Here is a 27,028-nt window from a genome sequence, read left to right as displayed (position 1 = left end):
TAGTGTCTCTCTGGAGACTAAGGTGCATCTGATACAGGCTATGGCCTTCACAATCACTTGTTATGCATCAGAGAGTTGGACAATGACCAAGGAGGATAGAAGGAGAATTGATGCCTTTGAGCTGTGGTGCTGGAGAAGAGTATTGAGAATACAATGGACTGCTAGGAAAACAAACAGATTTGTCCTAGAAAGGGTTAAACTGGGTGGCTCCTTGGAGGCAAGGATTCTGAGGCTCCGTCTAACATACTTTGGACATGTTGTGAGGAGAGACCAGTCCTTGGAGAGGGACATCATTCTTGGGAGGGTGGAGGGACAGCGCAGGAGAGGAAGACCCTCTATGAGGTGGATTGATTCAGTGACTGGGGTAATCGGGATGGGAGTGTCAGAGACAGTGCGATTGGCACAGGACAGAGCAGAGTTTAGGGCTGTTGTACATAGGGTCGCCATGAGTCGCAAGCGACTCGACGGCACATAACAACAACAACAACCTAAGAAATATTTATCTCTGGGAAACTCAGGGTTACTCTATTTCTCATTTTAGAAAAAAAACCCCCATGTACTTCAAAGTTTCTGAAGGATCTGGTACCTGGGAAAAAATTAGCAGTTGACTTTGACATATGAAAGATGTTCAATATATACATATTTTTATTCGTAAGATTCTTTTTTATTCATTTCCCATATATATGCTTCTGTGCTTTTTATTAATATTGCTTAGCACATTACAACTGAATCTGAATCAAGACCAAAGGTAGATCTTGTGGCCTTTAGAAAGTTATTTCTAAACTACACATATATTTTATAGAAACATTGCATTTTATTAAAGGGAAGTATGTTTAATCCTATATCTGTGTCATTTACACATAGCTTTCTAAATGGTGACTGTGGCAATGACTAAAGTGTGTCAGAGATAATGAGGCTAAAAGAGGTTTAAATCTATTGTTCATAGGTTTGCTCTGAGTCGTACTCAACTTGACAGTACCCAACAACAACTTATCAGGAATGATCATTTGTCCACTGTTTAAATGAGGATGATTCTAGATCAAGCAAGCAGTGTTTTGTTCTATTGAACAGAAAGTCACTGTTAGTCAAAAATTACTCAATCTTGCCTACCAATAAGCAGATCTCAAATACTCATTTTTTTTGTGATTGATGGTATAAACTCATACTTAGAAGATAAATGAGAAACACTTAAACTCCCTCGAAAAAACTTCTACTAACGTACTTATAATTATATCTACAAGAATATAACGTATATGCTAATACTAATGTTAAATATGCCATTGATTATATGAATTCATGTAAACGTGGGGAGGTTGAAAAAAATAGTTACTAGAATGTTGCAATTTAATTGCCTGCTTTGTATATTAACATGATATGACATTGGTTTTCAGAGAATGGTTATATTTACAAAGTCTTTTCCTGAAATGTGTCATAAATCTTCTATGGGATAAATAAACCAAAAAAAGAAAAAGCAGTTATGAAAGCTGGTTACCAAAGAGGTGTTTTCAAATGCCAGTGGAAGGGGATGAAATTGGAGGAGATTATGATAATATTGATCAGTTGTTTTGAAATAATGTTCTCTGGCATCAATAGCAATAAAAGATGAGAGAGGAATGATTAGATACTCTATGACAGGGGACTGTCTTGGGAAATATGTACACAGATCCATTTTTAATTTTAGAGATTCTGTAATCTATTTTCATTTCACCACGCAATTTGTTGATAGGAGATTGCAGGGAAAACAGTATTATGATTACTTGTTTATACAATTCTCTGTGATAAATGAATTGATCTTTCCACTTATTTGATTTGTGGTGATGACATTTGTCATGTTTCCTTAGGACCAGAATCCAAATTTTAAGGAAAGCCTGGCATGAAGAATGACAGGAAAAATAATGGAAGTGTGTTTTCAGGCTAATTTGTGATGGATGTTATCATTATTCCACTTTTATTTGCTTAAAGGTTTATCAGGCAAGCTTTCTCTCCAGCACTTTTTTTTCACTTTGGGGTGAAATGTTTCTAACGAAAATACTACTGTTAGCAGCACTTGAGGTGATTTTCCACACACAGTGACCTAAAGTGACTGAGGAGAGCTGTCCTAGAAGGTTTTCTTGGATATCACCTTTATGGTAGATTGCCTGGAATTGCCTCCATGGAAATAGTGTGTGAGTTAAAATCGCCGGCCTTTCAGTTAGCGGCTAAGTGCTTAACCATCGAGCCATCGGCCCTCCTCCGCAAACACTAAGCAGTTCATACTGCCGTAGATTCCTAATCTGACCCATCCTGCCCTTACACGTTGTAGAAGCCAATGTAGCTGATACCAAGAAGAAACTTATGATATAGGTTGTTTGTTGGTTTGTTTTTTTTTTTTAAATTAAAAAAAGGTAAACTCAAATCCCTAGTCATGAAGTCAATTCCAGTTCATAGCAGCCCTATCTGGACAGATTAAAGCTGCCCCATAGGGTTTCCAAGACTAGATATTTATTTCCAAACTGTGATATGAGTGGAAGTTTATAAAGCAAATTGGTTTTTCAATAACCATTTATACACATTTTGTTTTATAACATTAATTACAATACCCACAGTGTAATCATGTGTTCCCATTTCCTTCTTATATAAAAAAAAAAGACTCTCATTTTTCATTAATTCTTCTGTCCTACCCTTTCTTGACTCCAAGGCTTTTCTCCTTTGGGGGGAAAAAACCCCAACCAATCCCTTTCGTTTTTGACTTCCTATGTTTGGTTATCCTAAAGAATGAATGCCTGTCTTATGCTGTTAGTCCTTTAGAAGCCTGTCTATTGTTTGCTTACAGGACTGGAGTGGTGTGGCTCATAGGGAGTTCCCCTGATGGTTCAAAAAGCTCTGTGGTGGTTCAAATATCCAGAAAGATGGGGAATATTCTCTGTAATCCAACGTTTTAAAAACATGCTATGTTAGCCATGAATTGACTTAAAATCCAGAACTTTGGATTCCATATATTGTTTGTCTATAAATATTGTTCTTGTTATGAGCTACTGAAATGAAAGTAATTCATAAGTGACCCTCCAGCAGGTTTTCAGGGGCATAAATCTTGTCGGAGGAGATTACCCATGTTTCTCATTCAGAGAAGTTGGTTATATATGTGTGTGTGTGTGTGTGTGTACACACACACAGACACACACACATATATGGCAGTGAAAAAAATATACATAAACATACTGTCAAGAACCTCTCCAAAGTGCTAAAGAACAAGAATACCAACTTAAAAATGAAGGTGCACCTGATCCAAGTCATGATATTTTTAACTGCTTCGTATGCATCTGAAAGTCGGACTACGTATAACAAAGCTCAATATAGAATCAGTGCCTTTGCATTGTGATGTTGGAGAAGAGTACTGAATAGACTGCCCAAAGAACAGACAAATCGGTGATGGAAAAAGTTCAACAGAGGTGCTCTCTGGAGCCAATGAGAACAAGACTATGCCTCGCCCACTTTGGGCATATTAGCAAGAGAGACTAGTTCTTAGGAAAAGACATTATGTTGGAAAAGAAAGAAGGTCGGTGAAGAAGAGGAAGACTGTCTACTAGATAGATTGACACGGTGACTGTGACAGTGGAACATACTGCAAATGGTGAGAAAAGCACTGGATATGGCAATGTTCACAGCTTTGGCTTGGAGGGCTCCTGTGAGGAATGACCAGCTCACTTCTCTTGTCAACAACAGCCATCTCTAAAATCTGATCTTTCAAGCCTCTGGACCAACCGACTCGAGAATGTACTGTCATTTGACTAGATGTTTTCCAGTATTCAGGTAGTTCTAGGTTTCTGTTAAAACTGAAACACAACTCAAATACATAGATTTTCAGAATGCTGCATAGTAGAAGCAGGGATAGTGAGAGTTTGTCTCCTGCACTTGGGGCATATTGACATTGTGCTTGATAAAGTAGAGAGTTAGGTAAAAAGAAGACCCCTCAAGGAAGTAAACTGAGGCTGCAACAATGGGCTGATGCATAGTAGTGATGGTGAGAATGGCACAGGAGCGGGGAGCATTTCATCCTATTTGTACATTGTCATCATGAATTGTAACTGACTGGACACCACCTAACAACCACCACCAAAATACATGTATGAAGAAGCACCGAATATAAATCAATGGGAAATATTTGAAGGTTACAATTTGGCGAAAATACATTACATTCAACTACTTCGTATTACAATTGAAATAGCTAACGTGAGCAAAATGAATTTGATTAAAGGTCTCAAGGGTTTTGACACATGTATTACTATCCTATGAGACGATACTTACTTAACATCCTACAGCCTGCTGTATCTTTTTCTGAGAAAGTGGAGTCTGGAGGAAAACATCCCCTCCAAACCTTCTTGATTATAGTTAATTTGTGCCATACCATATTATTTATCTCATCTGATGTAAAAAAAAAAATCCAATGCAATCTATTTCATTCATTTTATATATAATGCAGTTAATTATTTAAAAGAAAAGGGAAATCATGTAGCTCTCTACAGAGTTATCCAAGTGAATTGATGTCCTCTCCAAGCTGTATTGTATGTGCTTTTCCCTTGTGAATTCCTACTCATACTGCTAGGGACTCAAATATGCTCACATACACACGATTAAAAAGCATTTTAATGGAGAGTTGAATATTGGCAGACATAGCTCTAAGCACTTGGCATACATTCTCCTATCCACTTCTCACAATATCCCATAAGGTATAAAGAATCAAAGTATGCATTTAACAGCAGAAAGACCGAAGGATAAAGTAGAGCAAAATGACATGTCTGAGAATTTTGGGAGGTGGAAGGGTGAGGTTCCCAGCTGAAAATAATCTGGAGTAAACCTCAAGTTCATAAGCATAGCAGGTAAAGCAGAAGAATGGAAAATCAATCCCAGTCAGTGTTGCAGTTACTTAGGCGGGGGTGAGGGGGGTAGGGAGGGAAGTAACAAGCACAAAATTAATCATTAAAAAAAAACCAAACCCAAAAATAACAGAGAACACAACAGAATATTATGCAGCACACAAAAGCAATGATTTTGTAAATTATTACCTAAAGTTGGGAGGGACTGGAGAGTAATGTGCTGAGTGCCACAAGGATAAATATTGTATAAAACCATTTTTGTAGAATGAGTATAAGGATCCAAGAGGCATAGGAGTGGATGGAAGCAGATGGATGAGGATGTGGGAGGGGGGAGATTTATCATGGGTTGTACAATTTGATGGGTGGGGAGGTGAGGGAGATTGAAAAAATTTGTTCTTGAAAGCAATGTATTTGAATTTTGTAAATAAACTAGCAGAAAATTAAAACCAAACCAAAAAAACCCAGAGAATCATGTCAGTTTATAGAAAAGACAAATAAATATTAGATACTGTTACAGATTAAATAGTGCTCCCCACCCCCAAATATGTATTAGCATCCTAACCTCTATATTTATGATTATAATCCTCTTTGGTAAAAAACCAAGTTTCTCCTTGGAGGCTAGGATTTTGAAGCTCCATCTCACATACTCTGGGCATGTGGCCAGAAAGGATGAGTCCTTGCAGAAGGACATTATGCTAGGAAAAGTAGAGGGACAGAAGCAGGAAAGGAAGACCCTGGATGAGATGGATTGATACTGTAACTGGGACGATGGGCATTGGTGTGTCAGAGTTAGCGAGACTGACTCAGGACAGGGAAGGTTTCAGAGCTGTTGTACATAGAGTTGCTATGATGTACAAGCTACTTGACAGCACATAACCACTGTAAGGTAAATAGGCCGTGGAGAACCAGAAGAAATGAAACAAAGGAGTTTATTATCAGCTCTTAGTTGTAGTTCTGCAGCCCTAGGCTGGAGAGAGGAAGTAAGGACAAGAAATCGCATGTGGGGAAGCTATAACAAAGGTTTTGATATGGGGGGTGGGGTGTTGGAGGTAGGTTGATCTATTCAGTGGTCAGCTCTCTGTGGAGAATGCTAATTGGATGCCCTCTGCCCATTCCCATGAAAAGAGCTACTCAGGACCCTCAAGTGGGTTGTGTCATAGCTGACATTAGGTATGATGTGGCCGGTGGTTGTGCTCTCTTCTGATTGGCTGTAGCCATATTATACCAGGCTGATTGGAATATCTCCTAAGAGGTGAGTCAGTGTGGAATGTTGCCCAGCTTCCAGGTGGCCTTTTAATCACAACAACAATCTTTTTTGGAAATAAGGTTTTCTTTGTTATGTCAATTAGATTAAACCAAGATCGAGTATATGCTACATCTAATCACTTTTAGATTGCCAGAAAGTAGATCAGATACAGGAGGGTGCAAGTGGGTGGCAGATTCACACTGAGAACTATTGACAAGCCAAAGGACCAACAAGTGTGAAGACAACCAGCATGGAAGGACTCAACGAGGCCAAAATCCTGATATGAACTCCCAGCTTCAAAACCGTAAGAAAATAAGCCTTCCTTTAAAGCTACCCAACTAGTGGTACTTACACTACAGCACCATGAAAAGAAGAGATACAGGAAATAATTTAATTTGTGTTTGTCTATTCACTTTTTTAGTAGATGAACAAGATGATATAGTCCCCTAGCCAATGCAGCTGAGTTATTTAAATATTCAAGAGAAGATAAAGTTTTAGAATCAAGTTCGCAAACTAAAGATAAAGCAAAAAATTAGCACAAGTGGTAAATAGATCCCAGTATGACAGTTCTCAATAGATACCTTCTCCTAGGACAAATTATAATAAAAAATTACATGCAGTTTCCCTTGCTTGAGTTTTCTTGTTTACATTAACTACTGGGACTCTTTAGAGCTTAAATACTATGAAGAGACCAGAGTTCTGCTGACTACACTAACATAGTGTATGCACAGCAACTTTTTAAAGAAGCGTAATAGTTTTAGCAAAGGTGCCTTGGGCATATTATCATGCTGCTTTCACAGTTATTGATTCTGATATGTGTGGAGCAAGGCCTGAACATTCATAGATATTTGTTTATTGGTGTTATAAATATTTTGAATTTTACATAGGACTAAATCCAGTGTTGAAAAAAGGGAAAGGCAATTTTCCCAAAGTATGACTATTTCTGGAACTTAAAAAAAAAATAAAAAGACTATAAGATATTACAATTAATTGCTTCACAAATACATAAAAACATGACACTATCTTTAGAGTTAGATCTTGGAAGCATGCCGTACTTACTTCAATAAAACTCTTACTGAGAGTAATTCTGGGAAAGAATATTAAAAAACCACATCATGAAATTATGATGGTAAATTAATACATTCATTTATGAATTTAAAATAAATTCTTTGTATTCCTTTCTACTACCTTTAGAGACAGTGATTACCTCTTACTTGAAAACATAGCAAATTTGAAATCTCTTCTAAAATGTAATATCATACAAATTACAACTTGTATATTTTCAAATGATATGTCAAAATTAAGTATTCATAAAAGGAAGTAGGGGGAAATCCAAGGTGAGAATTTTAAGTCTAACTTATATAATGGAAGCAAAAGATGATTACTTTATGTGTGTCCACTAAATTGTGGCCTTTCCTGGTATACAAAACAAGTAACAAATAATGTGGCTTACGTAGAGCATTTTCTGCTAGGCAAAATTGCTCACATCATTTCCCCCAAGACCAATAAAGTCATTTGAAGAAAAGCAGTTAAGCTGGCCAATGGATTTGTCAACGCCAATGAACGGAGAGCTATGTAAAGAAAACTCTACACTCTGTTTCCAAAGGATATAGCAGAATTCTTAGACAATATAGAGGCTCCTTTTATGATACTTTAAACTCAAGCATAACTTCTATGTTTACTGCCTTGGGACTACACTAAGAGTGGTCCAAGATTTGCTCTTTAGAAGTCAATGAAATGTTAAAAATTATTTACAATAATTACATCTAAAATTATGAGCTTTAACATACAGGGTAGTATGCTTATTTTTCTTATAACCATACATTTCTTCCTGTTGTTGTTGTTGTTGTTATGAGCTGTCGAGTCACCTGCGATTCATAGTGACCCTATGTACAACAACCCTAAACCCTGCTCTGTCCTGTGCCTATCTTACTGTCTCTGACACACCTACCCCAATTACTCCAGTCACTGAAGCAATCCACTTCATAGAGGGTCTTCTTCTCCTGCACTGTCCCTCCACCCTCCCAAGCATGAAGTCCTCCTCCAAAGTATCATGTCCAAAGTATGTCAGACTTGTAGGGCTTATATATTAGTTTTATACAATACCCCATAACAATATTATGGCTATTAGGTGGCATCAAATCAGCTCTGACTTACGTGTACTTGTGCTATGTGGAACTTGCTGGCTTTCTGAGTAAAGAGCTGTGTGGCCTACCCAAAGGCACAGTGTTCGAATCCAAATCCATAAGATGTCCCACAGTGGAAAACTGAGCAATATCCTTCCAATTGAAAGGCTCTGAAGACCTACCAGAGGTTCATCTCTGAGTTGGTTCTTACTCAATTGCACACAACAACAACAACAACAGTGTACTAAGCACAAAAGCACAGCTCAGTTCTGCATCATCCCGATGGGCTTGAACCCATTCTTGGAGCCAGTGTGCCAATCCATTTCATAGAAACTCTTCCACTTTCTTGCTGACAGTTTCTCCTATTACCAACCATGATTTCCTCCTCAGAAATTAGTCCTTTTGTATTATTTAACAATCGGACATGTGGCCAGGAGGGACCAGTCCTTGGAGAGGGATGTCATGATTGGGAGAGTGGAGGAACAATGCAGAAAAGGAAGACCCTCGATGAGATGGATTGATACAGTAACTGGGGTAATGGGGGGTAGGTGTGTCAGAGACAGTGAGATTGGCATAGGACCGAACAGGGTTTAGGCGACTAGACAGCACATAACAACAACAACAATGAAGGAAATAGACTTAAAGAAAGGTAATACTATCTAAGACATTACTTGGATATTTTTTTTTATATATATATATTTTTTAAGGACCTTCACTGGATACAGCAAAATGCCTGGCTTCTCAGTAATAATAAAGCATAACGTAAACATTAAGGTAAGTCTAAAATAGTTTTCTCGTAACTAAAGATGAGGCGGAATCATTATGGTATGGTGGAAAATACCGTGATAGAATGAATGTTTGAGGATGTGAGAAATTAGGAATAGGCTCTCTGAACACAGAGCACAGTAAACTAGGTGTTCTTGGATTTTTTGAGAAATGGCTGATCAGCGATTGCAACAAAATTGACGCTATGTTTCTGAGGGGAAAAAAAACCAACAAACTAACATAGATAAAAGGAATTTACTTATGAGAATCTGAGGATGATTGTTCCAAAACAGAGACTAGAGTCTATCAAGCAGCCCCTGTTGTTTCCATCAACATTAAAAGAACATCTTTCTTGCCCCTGGTGGTAATATGAAAACAATATTATCTACATTTTTAGTTTGGCTTGCTGACTGAGATGTCCAATAAGACCAAGTAATGAGAATCCACTGAACATGATTTTAAGAAAATCTCTTAAGTGGATACTCAATTGGCAGATCTCTTTTGTTCTTTTTTTTATGCCTTAAATATTAATGTGATGACGACAATTTAGGCGCTATATAGTTCAGCATGAAGACAGAGTCGAATATCAGGGATAGTCACATTAAAGCTCAGTCCCAGCAATACTAAAGCCATCTTTATCCGTCTGGGAATTCTAGCTATGTGAAAGAAAAAGAAATTCAAGTCTTGTTTAAGTAGATACTGATTAGTTGCTGAAGAAGGTACCTTAAAGACATATCTTGAGGCTCTGGAATTATCTTCATAGAGAGATTAAGTTTTTATTCCTGTTATATATCAGCATTTGATTTGTGTAGCTGTACTTACTAACTACAATAAGTATAGATGGCATCAGAAAGTACAATGGTTAAACAATCTGTGGCTAACAAAAGCATTGGCTCTTTGAGCTCACTCACTAGTGGCATGTAAAAAAATCCCTGGTGATGTGCTCTAGAAAGATTACAGCTAAGGAAATCTTACGAGGCAGTGCATTTAACGTGGTATCATTATGATGTCACAAATCTACTCCATAGGACTCAACAAAAATAAAAATAATCTGAGAAATAAATGTCTTACAAGATATTCTCAAAGAAATGGTCCATTGACAATATCACCAGAAGACCTGGAGAACTGCCTTTCGATATTTCAAGTTACTCTTCGAGAAAAGCAAGACTGGTTTTTTCCATGGTTGTGTCTGTGGAAAGCTCTGAAACATTTTTGTTTGCAACAGTTTCATATTTTTAGTATGAAAAAAATATTTAGAACAATGTATCAGTCAAACGTGAGCATTGCTTAAGGTAACATCAGCATAAATTTTCAAACATCTTCCTTGAAGCAGACCCACAAGTTCCAAAGCCTGCAGGGTAGTGTACAAGTCTGTAAGTGCATGCCAGAAACTCCCATTTGGTCAAGTGCGGTTCACTGGCCTCAGGTTGGGCCTTTATTCTGACCAATATGTCCATCCTCTGCCTATTTTCAGCACATCCTTTCTGTTGTTTCCGAGTTGCCAATTCAGAGGAAAGAGGTCTGAGCTTTCAGCACAAAGGTTTTCCAAATGAATTGCTAAAATTATTAAAAATCTGTGTGAACATTTGTTGGGATTTATTACAAACCACCTATTCAAAGGGGAGAGAGAGAGGACTCCATAAGGAGGAAAACGGAACAGATGGTTAAAAATAAGCAGTGTGACATTCCTGGACAATTACAGTGTTTATGTGCACAAAAGAGCAGAAATGGCACCTACTTCCCCCATCAGAACATTGTATTACAGTTATCAAAGAACATTTTATTCCCACCAGCTAGTTTTCTCTCAACATTAACTTGCAGTAAAGACAAACTCAAATGTCATTTTCAATCGTTATGTGTTTTTCAACAAATGAAAACACTGAAACCCAAAGAAGTTAAATTGTTCAAGTTAATGCAAGTAGTGAGTACATTAATTACAGGCTTTATTACTGATGTGGAATTGAGCAAATTAATATTTATCTTCTTGCAAAGTTTAGATTCTATATTGTAAGGTTTTCACTGATTATCTCTGTACCTACCAACAAGGAACAAATCCATTCTTGCCTTTTGCATATAGTATAAATGCATCTGTACGTGTTTTGTGTTGTGTGTGTGTATGTGTGTGTGTGTGTGCACATGTGAATAAGAATACATGATATCAAGGGAGCTCTGGTGGCCTAGTGGCAAGATGCTGCACTGCAATCCCTGAGGTATGCGGTTCAAATCCACCAGATGCTCTGCTGGAGAAGGAGGGGGCAATCTCCTCCTGTACCAGTCAGATCTGATTTGACGGTACATGTAAAAATAATACAATAAAAATTAAAATTAAAAACATTAAAATTACATTTAAAAAAAAGAATACATGATATCAGAAGAAAATATCAAACTAGGTCTGGATGTCTCAAATTATTTTAAAAACTTCACAAGACACGGCTTGGTTGGTTTTTATGATATTATTATTTCAAAATATAGAACACTCGGATTCTGTGGTAACACTAAATTATCTCCCAAAATGTGCAAGGGAAAAAAAAAAACTAGAATGGAGATCAAAGTCCAGTTTATTCATAGATACATGTGCAACTAGTATCTCAATTCAGACCCCATTAAAAAGGCTGAGTCAAATGCCAGGTACAAACAACGTCGTATTGGAACCATTCTCCATCCCCTCCGTGTAAATACTTGATGGTAATATGCTTATATAGACATAGAGGAACATGAGAATCAGGAACAGAAAGAGGAGAAACAGATTCACCTGAGTATTTGCCTGAACTGAAAAACATTCACAGCCATTTAGATTCTAGAAAAGTAGTCGTTTACCAAGTGAATTAAACTTGTAAGAAGTGCATCAAAGGATGGATGTGGTGTTTGGGATATTGCCCTTTTGAAACAAAATAACTCAACCCATTAACAATTGTGGACCTATCCATATGATGGGCTCTGACCAAACCCATTACCAGCACCTTTCTTAGAGACTACAAATAAAAGAGCAGCCTCATAAGGAACTTGGTTGAGAGGCTGAGGGAGAGGGGTGTCAGCAAAGGCACGACTGTCCTCATTAAACCTAATACAAAAACCTGTAGGTCAGACATTTTCCCTGGTTTACTGATGGAGGGTGGAGGTAATAACAATTATTAGTGCTGAAGACCAAAATGAAAGAGGTTCACCAAAATGTTCATCAAATAATAGTATTTTGGTATATCCACATGTAGGATTGTGTTTTGAAATCTAACATTAATATTGAAAGAAAACACTATCAAGTGAACCATAGAATGAAGTTTTAAAACTAAGCAAATAATTATGTTCTCCATGCAATCTGAGAGTTTAGACAATAAACATCCTTTTTTTTTTCCACAGTAAGAATGTCCATTTAATGTGACTGAATGATTACCTTCAGTCTTCACTTAGGTCTATTAGAGGTTTTCCTAATTGTTACATTGGGGGACCATGACCCAGGGGCTTCTGAGTTCTCCTAGAGCTGGACTCTTTTTTCCTAGAAAGTGGTAGACTTCAGACCAACCAGCTTCAGGAAAAGAGAAAGGCGGGAGCAGCTCCCTCCTGACCAGTCACAGTAAAGGAGAGTGGTGCATAGGTTGGCCATTACCACCAATGGGGTCATTACCACCAAAAGAGACTTGTAAACTGCATCGTTTGGACCTTGCCGCTTTGCTTGGCATTTGTCTGCTCAGATAGAAACAGCTCTTTTCCAACCAGTGGCAGGAGAGAAAACAGGATTTTCAGAGCATTGAGAACAGCCTTGCTGAGAAATCAGCACTTCCTTGAGACTTTGTGTTCTGGTGAGGAAAGAGCTACCCTTCCATCTAGCAGTTTTGTAGAGGAGATGCAAGTATGTGTGGATATCAGAGGGTAGCTAGAATTGAGAACTACATTATTGATAAATTGATGCCTCCCTGAATCTTTGTTTTCTGGGATGGAAATAGCTGTTTGCATAACTAGTCTACAGAGAGGTGAAAGGTTCAAGGACATCAGAAAGTACCAAGACTTGGGGGCTGCACTGTTGAGACCTTGTCACTTTCGTGAGTCTTTTCTCTGAGTAATATATCCCTGGCAACAATCCTGAGACTTTGACTACCAATGGGGGGAAACTCCCCTCCCCCCCATCAAACTACAGGACAGGGCAGAGAAGCAGGCCCACCACAGCTGAGCAAAAGGAAAGAGGTTCTCTGCCTCTTGCCTCTCTGCCTTGTGTTGCTTTGTTGAGAAACAGGGAAACAGGGACCAGATCTGTCTACAGATGACCAGCAACAAAGATTGCCACTGGGAGTTTCCATTAATTGGAGGCAACATTTTAAGCCTGCAACATCTCAGAATTGTTGTAAAGAAAAGGAGCTGTCAACAACCTACATAAACACAACAGAAACTACCTCACCCATCCCAAGAAGAACTTCACATAATGTAAAGAAAGCAGTGTGCCAGCAGGCAGCTTCAAACATTAAAAAAAAACCAAGTAAGCAGTCTACTAAAAATGCAGATCAGATTTCAGACTCAATGAATATTATGAATAATATAAAGACAGGGAGAAGAACTCATCGGTGTTGAGTTATATGAACAGCTATTAAAGTTACAAATGAAGGAAGAAAAAATTGAAACCATAAATAAAGAGCTGTTGGTGTTGTTGACTGATGTCAAGTCGAGCATGACTCACAGTGTCCCTATGAACAAAAGGCCTGAAGCCTTTCTATAACTATCAACTTTTATCAAAGTTCATAGAGTTTCAAGAGGCATGTGCTTTAGGAAGTAGATCACCAGAAGACAGAGAAGAGCTGGCGTCTTTCTTTTTACAAATTTGTGAAATTATAAGAATTTCACAAATTCTTGATCATTTTTGTGATGTATAATACTCTGTTCCATGAATATTCAGCATTGATCATTTGTTGATGGACATTTGTATTGTTTCCCACCCTTAGCTATTTTAAATAATGCTGCAATAAACATAAGATGAATATGTCAGTTTTAATTGCAGCTCTTATTTCTTTGGGATATATACTTAGCAGTGAGATTGCTGAATCAGATGGTATTTCTATTCTCCACTTTTTAAGGAAGTGTGGCAAACTGATTTTCATAATGGTTGCATCATTTTCCTTTTCCAAAATGTTCTCACTTTAAATGTACTGAAAGATAGCAAAAATAATTGACTCTTAGAACTACATTCTTCTCTTGGTCTAATGTATGATCTAAACATCTCTCAAATATGGCAAGAAAGCTACAATTCAAAAGTAATGCCTTTTTTCCCCCCTTCTCTGTTCTTGATGCCAAAAAGTCCTTCTTCGTTCTATGTCCTTTCTTAAAGACTATTTTTCCCTTTCAGGGTCTTAATAGGGAATGTTGTTGTTATGTGATGTTGACTCACCTGCAACTCATAGTGGCCCTGTATACATCAACTCTAAACCCTGTTCTCTCCTGAGCCAGTCTCGCTGTCTCCAACATACCTAATCCCACTACTTCAATTACTGTGTCAAACCATCTCTTCCTCTAGGGTCTTCCTCTCTTGTGCTGTACCCATGCCGTTCTAAACATGATGTCCTTCTTCAAGGACTGGGCCCTCCTGGCAAAATGCTCAAAGCATATGAGACAGAGCTTCAAAATCCTTTCCTTCAAGGAGCAACTTGGTTTTATCCTCTCCAGGATAAACCTATTTCTTCTCTTGGCCGTCTATAGAATGTTCAACATTCTTATCCAGCACCACAACTCAAAGGCATCAAACTCTGTCATCTTTAGTCATTGTCCAGCTCTGATGCGTAACAAGCAATTGCAAAGACTCTGGCCTAGATCAGAAGCACTTTAGTCTTTAGACTGATGTCATCGCTCTTTAGCGTTCTGTAGAGGTCTCTGACAACAGATTTTCCCTTTACAATTTGACTTGATTTCCTGAGTGCTGGTGTCTACAGTGTTAATTGTGGGACTGAGCAATCTGTAACGGTGCTGCTAAGTGACTCAGTGCTGAGAATCATTGTCTTCTTGATGTTGAGGGTATAAAGAAGAAAAGGGGAAAAATAGAGAAAATATTTGGATTTTGTATTTTAAAAGTGAAAAGTCTCAGGATAATTGAGATTATCAGTGAGGCATTGACAAAATTATTAGAAGAAAACAAACTATAACAAGCACTTTTCAACTCTGTTCCCTCTTTTCTGGATAGTAGGAAATAGCATCTGCCTGTGAGAAAGCAGAATGGAGAAAATCAGATCATTAAGAAATATTAAAGGAAGATTTAAAATAAAAACACAAAGCTCTCTCTTGTTTTCAGATCAAGTCTTCAGATAGGAATGAGATTTCATAGAAGAAAAGGTTGATTGGGCAAATTGTTGCCATGATTTGCTATTGAGGCAATTTCTACTTATAATAATCTATGTCCCACAAAATAAAACAAAGCATGGCCTGGTTCTTTACCATCCTCAAAACTGCTGCTAAATTTGAGGCCTTTGCTATAGTCATTTTATCAATACATCTCATTGAAGGCCTTCTTATTTTTCACTATGCTTCTATATTACCAAGCATGTTATCCTTCTCCATGGTCCCTCACGATAATATTTCCAAAGTATAGATGATGACATTTCCCTATCCTAACCTCCAAGGAACACCCGGACTGTTCTTTGTGATGGAGATGTTTGCTCTTCTGGATAGTCTATTAAAAAAGTAAACAAAAACTAAGAAGACCCATGCTCATTGCATTAAAATCAGAACCAACTCATAGCTTCATTGAGTTTCCAAAGCTCTAAATGGCATGGAAAGAGTTTTCCCTTCTTTGTCTTACGGGGTCCCCGGTGAATTTAAATCATTAGAAAGGCATGGCCTTTGAGTTAGCAGGGTAGTTCCTATAGACTGTGACCAGAGCTCTCCGGTCAACCATAATAAATTCAGTGTATTTCACCAAGGCCCATAATTCAAGCACATTCATTCTTTCTCAGTCTTATTTATTCAATGCATAAACTATCGAAACTGTCATGGTATGTGAGAATAATGTTCAATAACTTCTGCATTCCATTCCACCATCTTTCTCAGTGCAAGCAAAAATAGGAATCTACTCAAGCTATTCAGCCATCCTAGGTAACTTGTGTTTGCTGTGATGCTAAACACTGTGATAATAATGGACTGTCAGATGTGATAAGGTTACCCCGCGTGGACAGTGTTTGGTGAACTTCCCTGGTTAAAACAAGCTTAGAAGCAGGAGTGGCATCCACTTGCAAAATAGCTTGCCTCTAGAAACTCTATGAACATGGAGAAACGGTCAAAGTTATACAAGTGTTCAGGTCTTTCATTCATAGGGTCACTATGAGTCATCTATAAAGCGATGGTAACAACAAATAACTATATTCCAGATTTCAGGGCATAGATGAGTAGGCACTTCAATATTGCATCATCATTGAAACATCTCAACTGGCATTCTGTCAGTTCCTGGAGGTTTGCTTATTCCTATAGCCTTCACTGAAGCTAGGCCTTCTTCTTTCAATATCATTGCTTTTTGATCATATGCTAACTTAACTTCTAACTTGGTTGAAATGTCAAGCAATTAGTTTGGGTGCACTCGATGGTAACAACAAATAACTATATTCCAGATTTCAGGGCATAGATGAGTAGGCACTTCAATATTGCATCATCATTGAAACATCTCAACTGGCATTCTGTCAGTTCCTGGAGGTTTGCTTATTCCTATAGCCTTCACTGAAGCTAGGCCTTTTTCTTTCAATATCATTGCTTTTTGATCACATGCTAACTTAACTTCTAACTTGGTTGAAATGTCAAGCAATTAGTTTGGGTGCACTAATGTTCTATGTTGTTTCAATCTTTATTTTTTTATGCTTATTTATTTCATCATTCAATAGTTTCTCTATAGAATTCTTCAATTTTGCCTTGAAAGGTTTGAATATTTCCCCCCTCTCCCCATTCTTTCAGCTTTAGAAATCCCAACAGTGTTCTTTCTTTTTGGTTATCTAACTCCATACCTTTGCCTATTTGCATATTTCAATACCCAGATGGAAATGCTCATGTCTAGGAAGCAATGTGGTATTCCAGTGACCCCATGTGGCTAACTGATGTAGTAAAGAAAACGCTCAGAACTGCAAGGTGAACCCTTAAAGATTCTGGCACATCTGAATGAAAATCAATGTACTCATAATGCCATATGCTTGCCAATTGCTAAATCCTTTGGACTATATCCAACTTCCAGAACCAAGACACAGATATTCAGCATCTTTACTTAAAATATGTACATGAGAATTAATTGAAAAAAAAAAAGATTCAGGACATGTAAACTAAAGTTCATTTTTCTCCTAGCACGGTGAAATATTTAGAGTTTACAATGAAAATTAAGTCCATTTGATGCATAGAGAATTTCCAAGCAAAGTTTTTAAATTAGAATCCATCCCTGCCACAGAAGCAATACTCCTCTCAAGAGCATTTTTTTCTGGCAAAATTTATCATTTTCCTGGATTGACTTTGCATCAGAATGTTGTCAATCATTCAGATACTTCCAAACATTAGCTGTTTTCTCTAAAAGGAAATTGTTTTCCTATCAGAAAGATTGACATCAAGGAACATGGTGATGATACTGTCTGAGCAAACCAGTGCATAATATAGATTATTACAAAAGAAGTAAAGTGTTTTATAGTAACATATTTTGTAATTTCTATTGTCTTTCTTTCATGTTTACATCAGTGCCTTTTGAGCAACTGAGTGGACATGGTTTTCTTTACCCCATTAAGTTTTATAAGTCTCTCTGGCTCCTTTCTGACCCCAGATGCCTCAAGACTGTCAACACTACTTCTTGAAGAGAATGACAGAAAAGAGAATTTCTATGAATCTGAACATCCCCTGTATCAGTAAACAGTGTGTGTTCAGTCATGCATTTATCATAGAGGTTGACTGATTTGAACCCAAGCAGGAAATGAAAAGAAAGAGAGTTGGAAGTCATCACTAAATTTTTTTTATAATATGCTGAAAGCAGAAAATATTTTGGTTAAAGAGAGGACTACATCCATAACTAAAACAGCTACGCTATCAAATAGCCTCTTGATTTTCTCCACAGTTCTTGTATTTTGTAATTACACATGTGGCTTTGTGAATTAAAAAAAATGCCTCACACACCCATGAAAGATTAAACTCCATTAACACAGTAACTGTGACTAGACTCTCTCCCTTTTAATCTTGAAAAGTATTACAGTGTATACTTCATAGCAGATTATAAATAAATTACTCTAATTGTTGTTTTAATATTAATTTCCTAGATTATCATACTTTCATTGACTCTACCAGTCATTTGATAAAAGCTAGATAGGAGGGAGATGATTTTAAAACAAGTACTGTTAATATAGGGGGGAAAGTAAAAAAAAATTTTAAAAAATCTTTCTTTACTCTCTATAATTCTATAAACACAAACCATTCTAGTTGAATGAATTACAACTCATAGTGAAACTACCTCCATTGAGTTCTGGGGGCTCTAAGTCCTTATTAGAAGAGAATGTCTATTTTTCTTCCTTAAAGACACTGGCCAATGCAGCCTGAGTTTACCTGTGTTAGAACACTAGAAGATTCAATCTATTGTCCTACATGTTAACATCTAATATGTTATATACACTGTACAACCAGGATTCCTTTCCCGCTCTGTAGTTAAAGGTAATATTTTATTTTTCCAATTGATAGGAAATATCCTGATCTTAAAGATATTTTAACATTTGAGTGAGGTTTGTTTGTTTTTTAATTTAGACATATGACTCAATTCTCTTGCTAAGAAACTTTATTCTTGAGGTTATAACCTAGTCTAAGTTTTGTTCCCCTATAAAGAGGATGGAATTTATAGTCTGATGACCTCTGACAATGACAAGGCTTTCTGCTTAACTTGAGTTGGAAACTTGTGTTATTAGTTCATAAACTGGGCCTCATTTTCCTAATTAATAAAACAACAGTGCTAAAAGCAGCAACATTATAATGATTACACAGCATAACTTGTAAAAATAGTAGATCCATGCATAATAGATGCTCAATAAATACGAGCTTGATGCTTTTCTTATCCACACAGTTCAAAAACTTGCATTTGAATCTCACTTCTTGAATAGCAGAAGAAGTTCCCAGGGGAACAAACCCTTTACAGGTAACAAGCAGGTCTCTAGGCAAATTATAAAAACATTTACCACCTCCAGGCTCTCCAGCCTGAATAAATGTAAACAACTTTGTAAATGAGTCAATACTTAGATTAAGGGCCCAGCACAGGACTCTTCTTGCAGGTTTGAATTGAGGAAGAGCCACAGTTATCAGTGTGATAAGATGAAGCTCTAAAACATCTTGTGTTATTTGCTTGCTGGTGGCTTTTGGTTTTTGTTTGTATGTGGGGGCTGGTGGGGGGAGAGGAAACACCGTCATTGACACTGAAAAGTGAGGGGAAAATAATCCCATAAAGGTAGAAGAAAAGTTGGACTCTATGTTGGACAGAAATTTTGTCCAAGTCGTAGGGACTTCTGAATCAAATGATTTAAAAAAAAATATACAATAATCAGGTTAAAATATTCTTCCAAAAGCTCAGAGCTTTGGTGGACTAGTGGATAGGGAGTTGTAGCCAAACCAAAAGTTCAACTCCAACAATAGCTGCTTCATAGAGAAATGTGAATAATCTCCTCCATGCAATCTGCAACGTCTGAAGAGTCAATTACGATTCAGTTGTCACTCAATAGCATGTTGTTGTTGTTGTTAAGTGCCATTGAGGAGAGTACAAGTCATCGTGACCCTACGAACAGCAGTTCTGAACTCTATCCTATCCCGTGCCATTCTCACTTCCTGGCACACTAGAACCCATTGCAGCAATCATTGTATCAATGATTGTGTCAAAGAGAAGGTGTTCCTCTCTTTCACAGATCCTCCACCTTTCCAAGTATGATGACCCAGTCCAAAGAATAGCTTCTCCTAGCATAACACCAGAAATACATAAGAAGCAGCTCTGTCTTGGCCTCCAGGAACACTTTGGCTGTACTTTCTCCAAGACATATTTGTTTGTTCTTTTGGCAGTCCATGGGTTATTCAGTACTTTTATCCAATACCGCCGCTCAAAACATTTGTTCTTCTTCCATCCTTATTCATTGCCCAGCTCTCAGATGCATAGCAAGCAATCAGAAAGACCATGGCCTGAATTGAATGAATCTTAGTCATCAAGTTGACATCATTGCTCCTCAGTAATTTCAAAGGTTCCTGGCTGCAGACTTTCCCAGTGAAATATATCTCCTGATCTCCTGACTGCTGGTATCAGCAATGTTGATTTTGGTTCCAAGTAAAATAAATCGTTAACAACTGTAATTTTTTTCCCCATCTATCATGATGCGGCCTGTTGGTCCAGTGGTAAGAATTTTTGCTTTCTTGATTTTGAGAGGCAATCCATATTGAAGGTTGTATTCTTTGATCTGCAACAAGTGTTTAAAGTCTTCCTCATTTTCAGCAAGCAGGGTTGTGCCATCTGTGTCATGCAGGTTATTGATGAGTCCTCCTCTGATTCCAATGCCACATTTTTTCCAGAGTTGATCATCTTGAACAATTTTCTCAACATACAGATTTTGTAGGTATGTAGAGAGGATACAACCCGGATGCACATCTTTCTCAATTTTAAACCGTATAGTGTTCCCTTGCTCTGTGACCACAACAGCCTCTTGGTCTAGGTATAGGTTTTGCATGAGCACAATTAAATGTTCTGGGATTTCCATTCTCAATATTAGACGTAATTTATTATGACCCAGAGTCAAATGCTTTTGTATAGTAACTAAATCATAAAGAGACCTTCTGATGTTCTTTAATTTCAGCCAGGCTCCATCTGACATCAGCAATGAGTTCCCTGGTACCAAGGCCTCTTCTAAATCCTGCTTGAACTTATGGCAGTTCTCTATTTATATCCTGTTGTAGTCAATTTTTAATGATCTTCAGCAGTATTTTGCTTGCATGTGATATTGTTTCATAATTTCTTACTTTGTTGGATCAACTTTCTTGAGAAGTGGGGGAAAAAATATGGATCTCTTCCAGTTAGTTGTACAGATAGCTGTCTTCCCAATTTCCTGGTGTAGATTGGTAAGCTTGTACAAAGCTGCATTTAATAGTTGAAATATGTCGGTTGGTATCACATCAATTCCTGGGGCTTTACGTTTTGACAAAGCCTTCAGTGTAGCTTCAACTCCTTCCTTTATGTCAATTAGCTCTAGTTCATATGATGCTTCCTGAATTGTTTCAGTATCAGTCAAGTCTTTTTGGTACAGTGACTCTGTGTTCCCTCCATCTGCTTTTGATGCTTCCTGGATTGTTCAACATATTGCCTATAACATCCTTGAATATTACAACTCAAGGCTTAAATTTGTTCTCAGTTCTCTCAGTTTGAGAAAATGCCAATCGAGTTCTTCCCTTTTAGTTCTCCAATCCAGCTCTGTGCAAATTTCAGTATAGCACTTTTCTTTGTTTTCTCAAGCTTCCCCTTGAAATCTTCTGTTCAGCTCTTTGACATCAGCATCTTTTCCCTTTTGTCTTCTTGATGCTCTGGTGCAGTTTTCAGTCTTTTCTGATAACCGTTTTGATTGTTCCTTTCTCTTCTGCCACTGTAACGACCTTTTGTTCTCTTCATGGATTATATCCGTGTTGTTCCACAATTCATCTGGTCTTCAACCAGTGGTGTTCAATGTTTCCGAACTATCCTTAAGATTATTTTTAAATTCAGCTGAGATATTACTCAAGGCCGTATTTTTCATTCTGTAGAATAAATTTTAACTTTCTTCAGCCTCAGTGTTAACTTGTACGTAAGTAATTGATGGTCTGTTCCACCAGATTCCCCTGGCCTGGCTTTTGACATCCTCCTCTGGCTCTGACATTGATATTGAGCTTCAGTCATTTTTTTTCCCCCACAGATGTACTCAATCTGATCCCTACGCAGTCCAGCAGGTGAGGTCCATGTGTAAAGCTGCCATTTGTGTTTCTTTAAAAAAGGTGTTTGTTGCTTGTTGCATTAATGAGTCATAAATGACTCATAGCTGAACCTCCAGAGGGATTTCAGAGGCTGTAAATCACATGAGAGGACATTGTCCATCGTTCTCCCACTGAGGTTGTTGCTGTTATGTGCCCTTGGGTCAACTGTGACTAATAGTGACTCTATGCACAAAATCTCACTCCTTCCTATACACATACCTCTGTTACCCCTGTTACTTCATACCCAGGGTCTTCCTTTTCTGCACTGTCCCTCCACCCTTCCAAGCATGGTATCTTTCTCCAAAGACTGGTCCCTTGTGGCAACATGCCCAGAGTATGTGAGGCAGAGCATCAAAGTCCTTGCCCCCAAAGAGCAACCTAGTTTCACCCTCTGCAGGACAAAACTATTTTTGTGTTTAATATTCTTCTCCAGCATCACAACTCAAAGGCATTGATTCTTCTTCTGTCACTCTTAGTCATTACCCAGTTATCTGAAGCGTAGCGAGTATTGTGAAGACCATGGCTTGGATAAGGTACATCTTAGTCTCTATAAGACATCATTGCTCTTTACCACTCTGGAGATGTTCCTGACAGCAGATTTTCACAATATAATTCATCTTTTGATTTCCTGATGGCTAGTGCCAAGAGTGTTGAAGAAAGTAGGCAAATACCAGCTATTAATTACATGCTATCTACAAAAATATGTTCAGTTTGTAAAACTTCATCATGCCAAATATTTATGGAAGAGGCATTTTACCCTACCTATAATAGCATTGTGTAATAAAAAAGATAATGTACTTATCACAGTGCCTGGTACATGGTAAAAGCCTGAAGTATGCCAAGCATCAGTGATATTAAAATGGTCTACGTGTTTATCACAAATGATGATAGTCTCTTTGAACTGTTTTAAATCTAAGCTTTGGTAAATATCTAGCTTTAAAATTATTCTTTTTGTTAAATTTCCTTTTCATCTTTTGACTAAGAGTAGCAAGACAGAGGCATATGAGACAGTAGCAAGACAGTAGCATAGACAGAGGCTATGCCTTAATTTGTCTTGGGATTTGTTAGGTTCCGGGGTTTTTTTGTAATATACCCTCTACCACTCAGAGACAGTATTATTAAAAAAAAATATGTGTAACTGCATTCACACACGTACACAGACACATATATTTATGAAAATTCTTTCTCAACTCTATTAGATTCTGAATGCAGCTAGAGATTTTTTTTAAAAAGACACATGGCAAGAATAATTATCTCTCTCTTCTACAGTGCTTTGACATTTACGTGGCACTAATATAATCATAAAAAATAACACAACCATTATTGAATCATTATCAGGGTGTTCATTTTGGATTCATTGGTTGGAATTTGTGCCAAGTGCTTGCGAAGTGTTCAGTTAGACACTTAGGTGCACAACATTCTATCCCCAGAAGTAAAACTGAAGCACCTCGAGAAGCTAGAATAATTATTGAATATTTTAACAGTGCATGTGTGCAAGCACTTATGTTCCCTTGATTCTCTTTTTACATGTTTTAACTTTGTTTCTTCTTGTTTTATTTATTTACTTGTAATTTTCCTATGAGCTAAGGGTATTTTTGTGTGTACTGATAATATAAGATGGACCATGCATGAAGAGAAAATTCCAAACACAGCAAAATGTATTTTTTACTCTTATTTATTATTAATAGAAAGGATAAAATTAGCTACAGTTTATTGAGTACTAATGTTATACTCATCATTGGCCTAAGAGCTTTATAGTATAGAACATTTTTGTTCTGGTAAACAGTTTTTAACTTCTACATATGGAAAATAAATGGTACTTGCCCAGGATAACACAAAACTAACTCAAGATCACATGGCTAATAAGTTGTAAAGCAAATTCAAATTCTGACACTATTGTCTTACTCTGTATTTCAAAGCTAATGTTCCGGGTTGCCCTCTGATAGTTTTGTCTTTTTTCTTTGATTCCTTTAAAATTACCTAACTTGTTTTTTTCCCCTTTTATCTTCTCAACTTCATCCTGAAAATTATTCTATGCTGGTGGACTCAGGGAAAGAAATCATGTTAGGGCTTTAGCAAAGTGTCTAAAATATATAGTGAGTTTTCTGTGAGCTCTGAATAACATAAGTTAAAGACAAATGATGAGTATAGTCACAGAGCTGGACATATATGTAAGAAATTTTAAAGAAAATCCCCTTTATCTAAATGTGAAATTAATTTTGATATTTTTGGAGGAAAATAATGAAACCAGTTTGTTTTCTTAAAAGCCATCCTATGAAATATTCTGTTTAACTATTTTACTTCATCACTTTTACCTTTATTTTATCATCGTTCTACAGCAAGATTCAGAGTCTGCTTTTAAGCTATTTTGATATTTTCTTTCTTGTTAACGATGTTTTGCTTTCTTCATGTGTGATTATACTTAATTAATATCATTCCACAACTTATCTGGACTTTATTAGCATTCAGTGCGTCAAATCTGTTCCTAATGTGGTTTCTCATTTCAGGTGGGATATTCTCACAGTTATTATGTTTTGGTGCCTGTGGACTTTTCATCTTCCTCAGCTTCAGTTTGAAATTCCCTATGAGAAATTGACATTCTGTTCCACAAACGGCTTCTGACTTTGTTCCGACGGCCGAGAGTAAATTTCTCGAATGTCTTTTCCACAAATGTAATCATTTAGTCATTGTACTCTTCTTCATTGAATCTAAGTTTCTTGGATTATGATATAGGTAGAAACCTCCTCTACCAAAACAAACCTTAGAGCTGTCTTCGCTTATTATCAGTCCTTTTTAACACTAACCATTACAATGGAAGGCTGCACAGTAGCAAAGAAAATGCCTATTGGGAAGCTGGAGGCAAAAATCACCTCACCTTCAATGAGAAAATATGTAACCAAGGCAGCACTTAAAATTATAAATTGAAATGCCGTTGGCAAGGCTGGAAGTAAAGTAGGAAAGCTGTGTTGCTGACACTGTGGGCATAAAATTCACTGGAGTTCGAGGTATGAAGTGTGAGCAAGAAGACAGAGGCAGAAATCTGTTTAGAGCAAACTATGCTTAAGATGATCAAATTTGCTAAACTTTGTGGATACTTAACAGTTTTGTAAAGAATAATACATATATTTTGTTGTTGGTGGTAGTGGTGATGATGTTGTGTACCATAGGGTCAGAACCTACTCATAGCTGATTCCATGGCTGGTTCTCAGATGTAGATAATCACACAGGAGGTGGCTGCCCATTCTTCTCCCACAGAGCAGCTGCTGGATTCAAACCGTGTGCCTTTGAGTTTTCAGTGAAGCTTCTTACCATATGTATAATTATATGTACATTATATTGCATATATTGTTGTTGTTAAATGCCATCGAGTCGCCTGAAACTCATAGTGACCCTCTGTACAACAGCTATGAACCCTGCCCTATCCTGAGCCACTCTCACTGACTCCGACACATCTACCTCCCTTACCCCAGCCACTGAGGTGACTCTCATCTGGGGTGCTCCTCTCCTGCACTATCCCTCCACCCTTCTAAGCATGATACCCTTCACCAAGGACCAAATCTTCCTGGCCACAAGCTCAATGTATGTAAGATAGAGCTTCAAAATCCTAGCCTCCAAGGAGATACTTGGTTTCACCCTCTCCAAGACAGACCTATTTGTTCTCTTGGCTTTCCATGGATGTTCAAGACTTATCTCCAGCACCACAACTTGAAGACATCAATTCTTCTTCTGTCATCCTTAGTCTTTGTCCAGCTCTCTGATGCATAGCAGGTAATTGTGAAGACCATAGCATGAATCAGGCTCACCTTAATCTCTAGACTGACATTGCTGTTTCTCAGTACTCTGGAGAGGTCCCTGACCGCAGATTTTTCCAGTGCTTCATCTTTTGATTTCCTGACTGCTGGTGCTAAGAGTGTCGTAGTATTATATATACCACATGCACGCACGCACACACACACACGTTGTTGTTAAGTGTTGTCAAGTCGTAAGCGACTCATAGCGACCCTATGAATGAAAGACCTGAACATTTGTATAACTTTTATCCTTTCTCCAGGTTCATAGGGTTTCTGGAGGCAAGCTATTTCGGAAGTGGATGCCACTCCTGCTTCTATCTATCTATCTATCTATCTATCTATCTATCTATCTATCTATCTATCTATCTATCTATCTCATGGTTGCTGTGATACTAAACACTGTGACACTGATGTGCCAAATGCAATAATGGTTACCCATGGGGGACAGTGTTTGGTGGAGCTCCCTGATTAAAACAAGCGCGTGGAAGCAGGAGTGGCATCCACTTCCAAAATAGCTTGTTATGAACTTGGAGAAATGATGAAAGTTATACATGTGTTCAGGTCTTTCATGCGTAGGGTCACTATGAGTCATCTATGACTTTATGGCACTTAACAATAACATATGCACACACACAATTTATATATATACATATATATATACACATATATATATATACACACATACAATATGTATGTATATACACATACACACACAAAATGTTCATAACATCTTTATGTAAAAGGTAGCTACATTCATCTCATTGTGCGGGGGAGGGGAGTGAAAGGACATAGATTGTTAATTGGTGCAAATCACACAACTAGCAATTAGAGAAAAACAAGATTCAAACCCTGGCGACCTCACAATGGAGTCAATGCAATTATATGTGACACCACATGCGTGCTGCTCAGACAAAGGGCTTCGGGGACATACTTTTATTTAATATCCTTAATCATTTTATGGAATATATGTGATCCATTTTAATGTAATTATCTCCATTTAGGCTATAAGACAGCAGCCTTTCAGAGGGGCTAACATTCCCAAGATGACACAAATCATACACCACAGAGAAAAGATTCTGAATTGGGGAGTAATTTTTCTGAAACTAATTTTGATTATTCGAAATCACTGTTTTCTTAAGGTTTCTGGCAGTCACAAAGTACGACTTTCTGTATTATTTACGTTCTCAAAATATATAGTCCTTCTTGGGTGAATGGTAAATAACACATGTAGACTAGTCAGAAGGTTAATTCTACATAGTTTTCAAATGCCTTTACCATTTTGAAGTTTTCTCTAAACAAGTTTCAACTTCA

The sequence above is a fragment of the Elephantulus edwardii genome, unplaced genomic scaffold, assembly GCF_000299155.1.
Source record: "Elephantulus edwardii isolate Elephantulus edwardi_28Jun2011 unplaced genomic scaffold, EleEdw1.0 scaffold00001, whole genome shotgun sequence".
In the NCBI taxonomy this organism is placed as follows: domain Eukaryota; kingdom Metazoa; phylum Chordata; class Mammalia; order Macroscelidea; family Macroscelididae; genus Elephantulus; species Elephantulus edwardii.
This window is presented reverse-complemented; position numbering follows the sequence as displayed.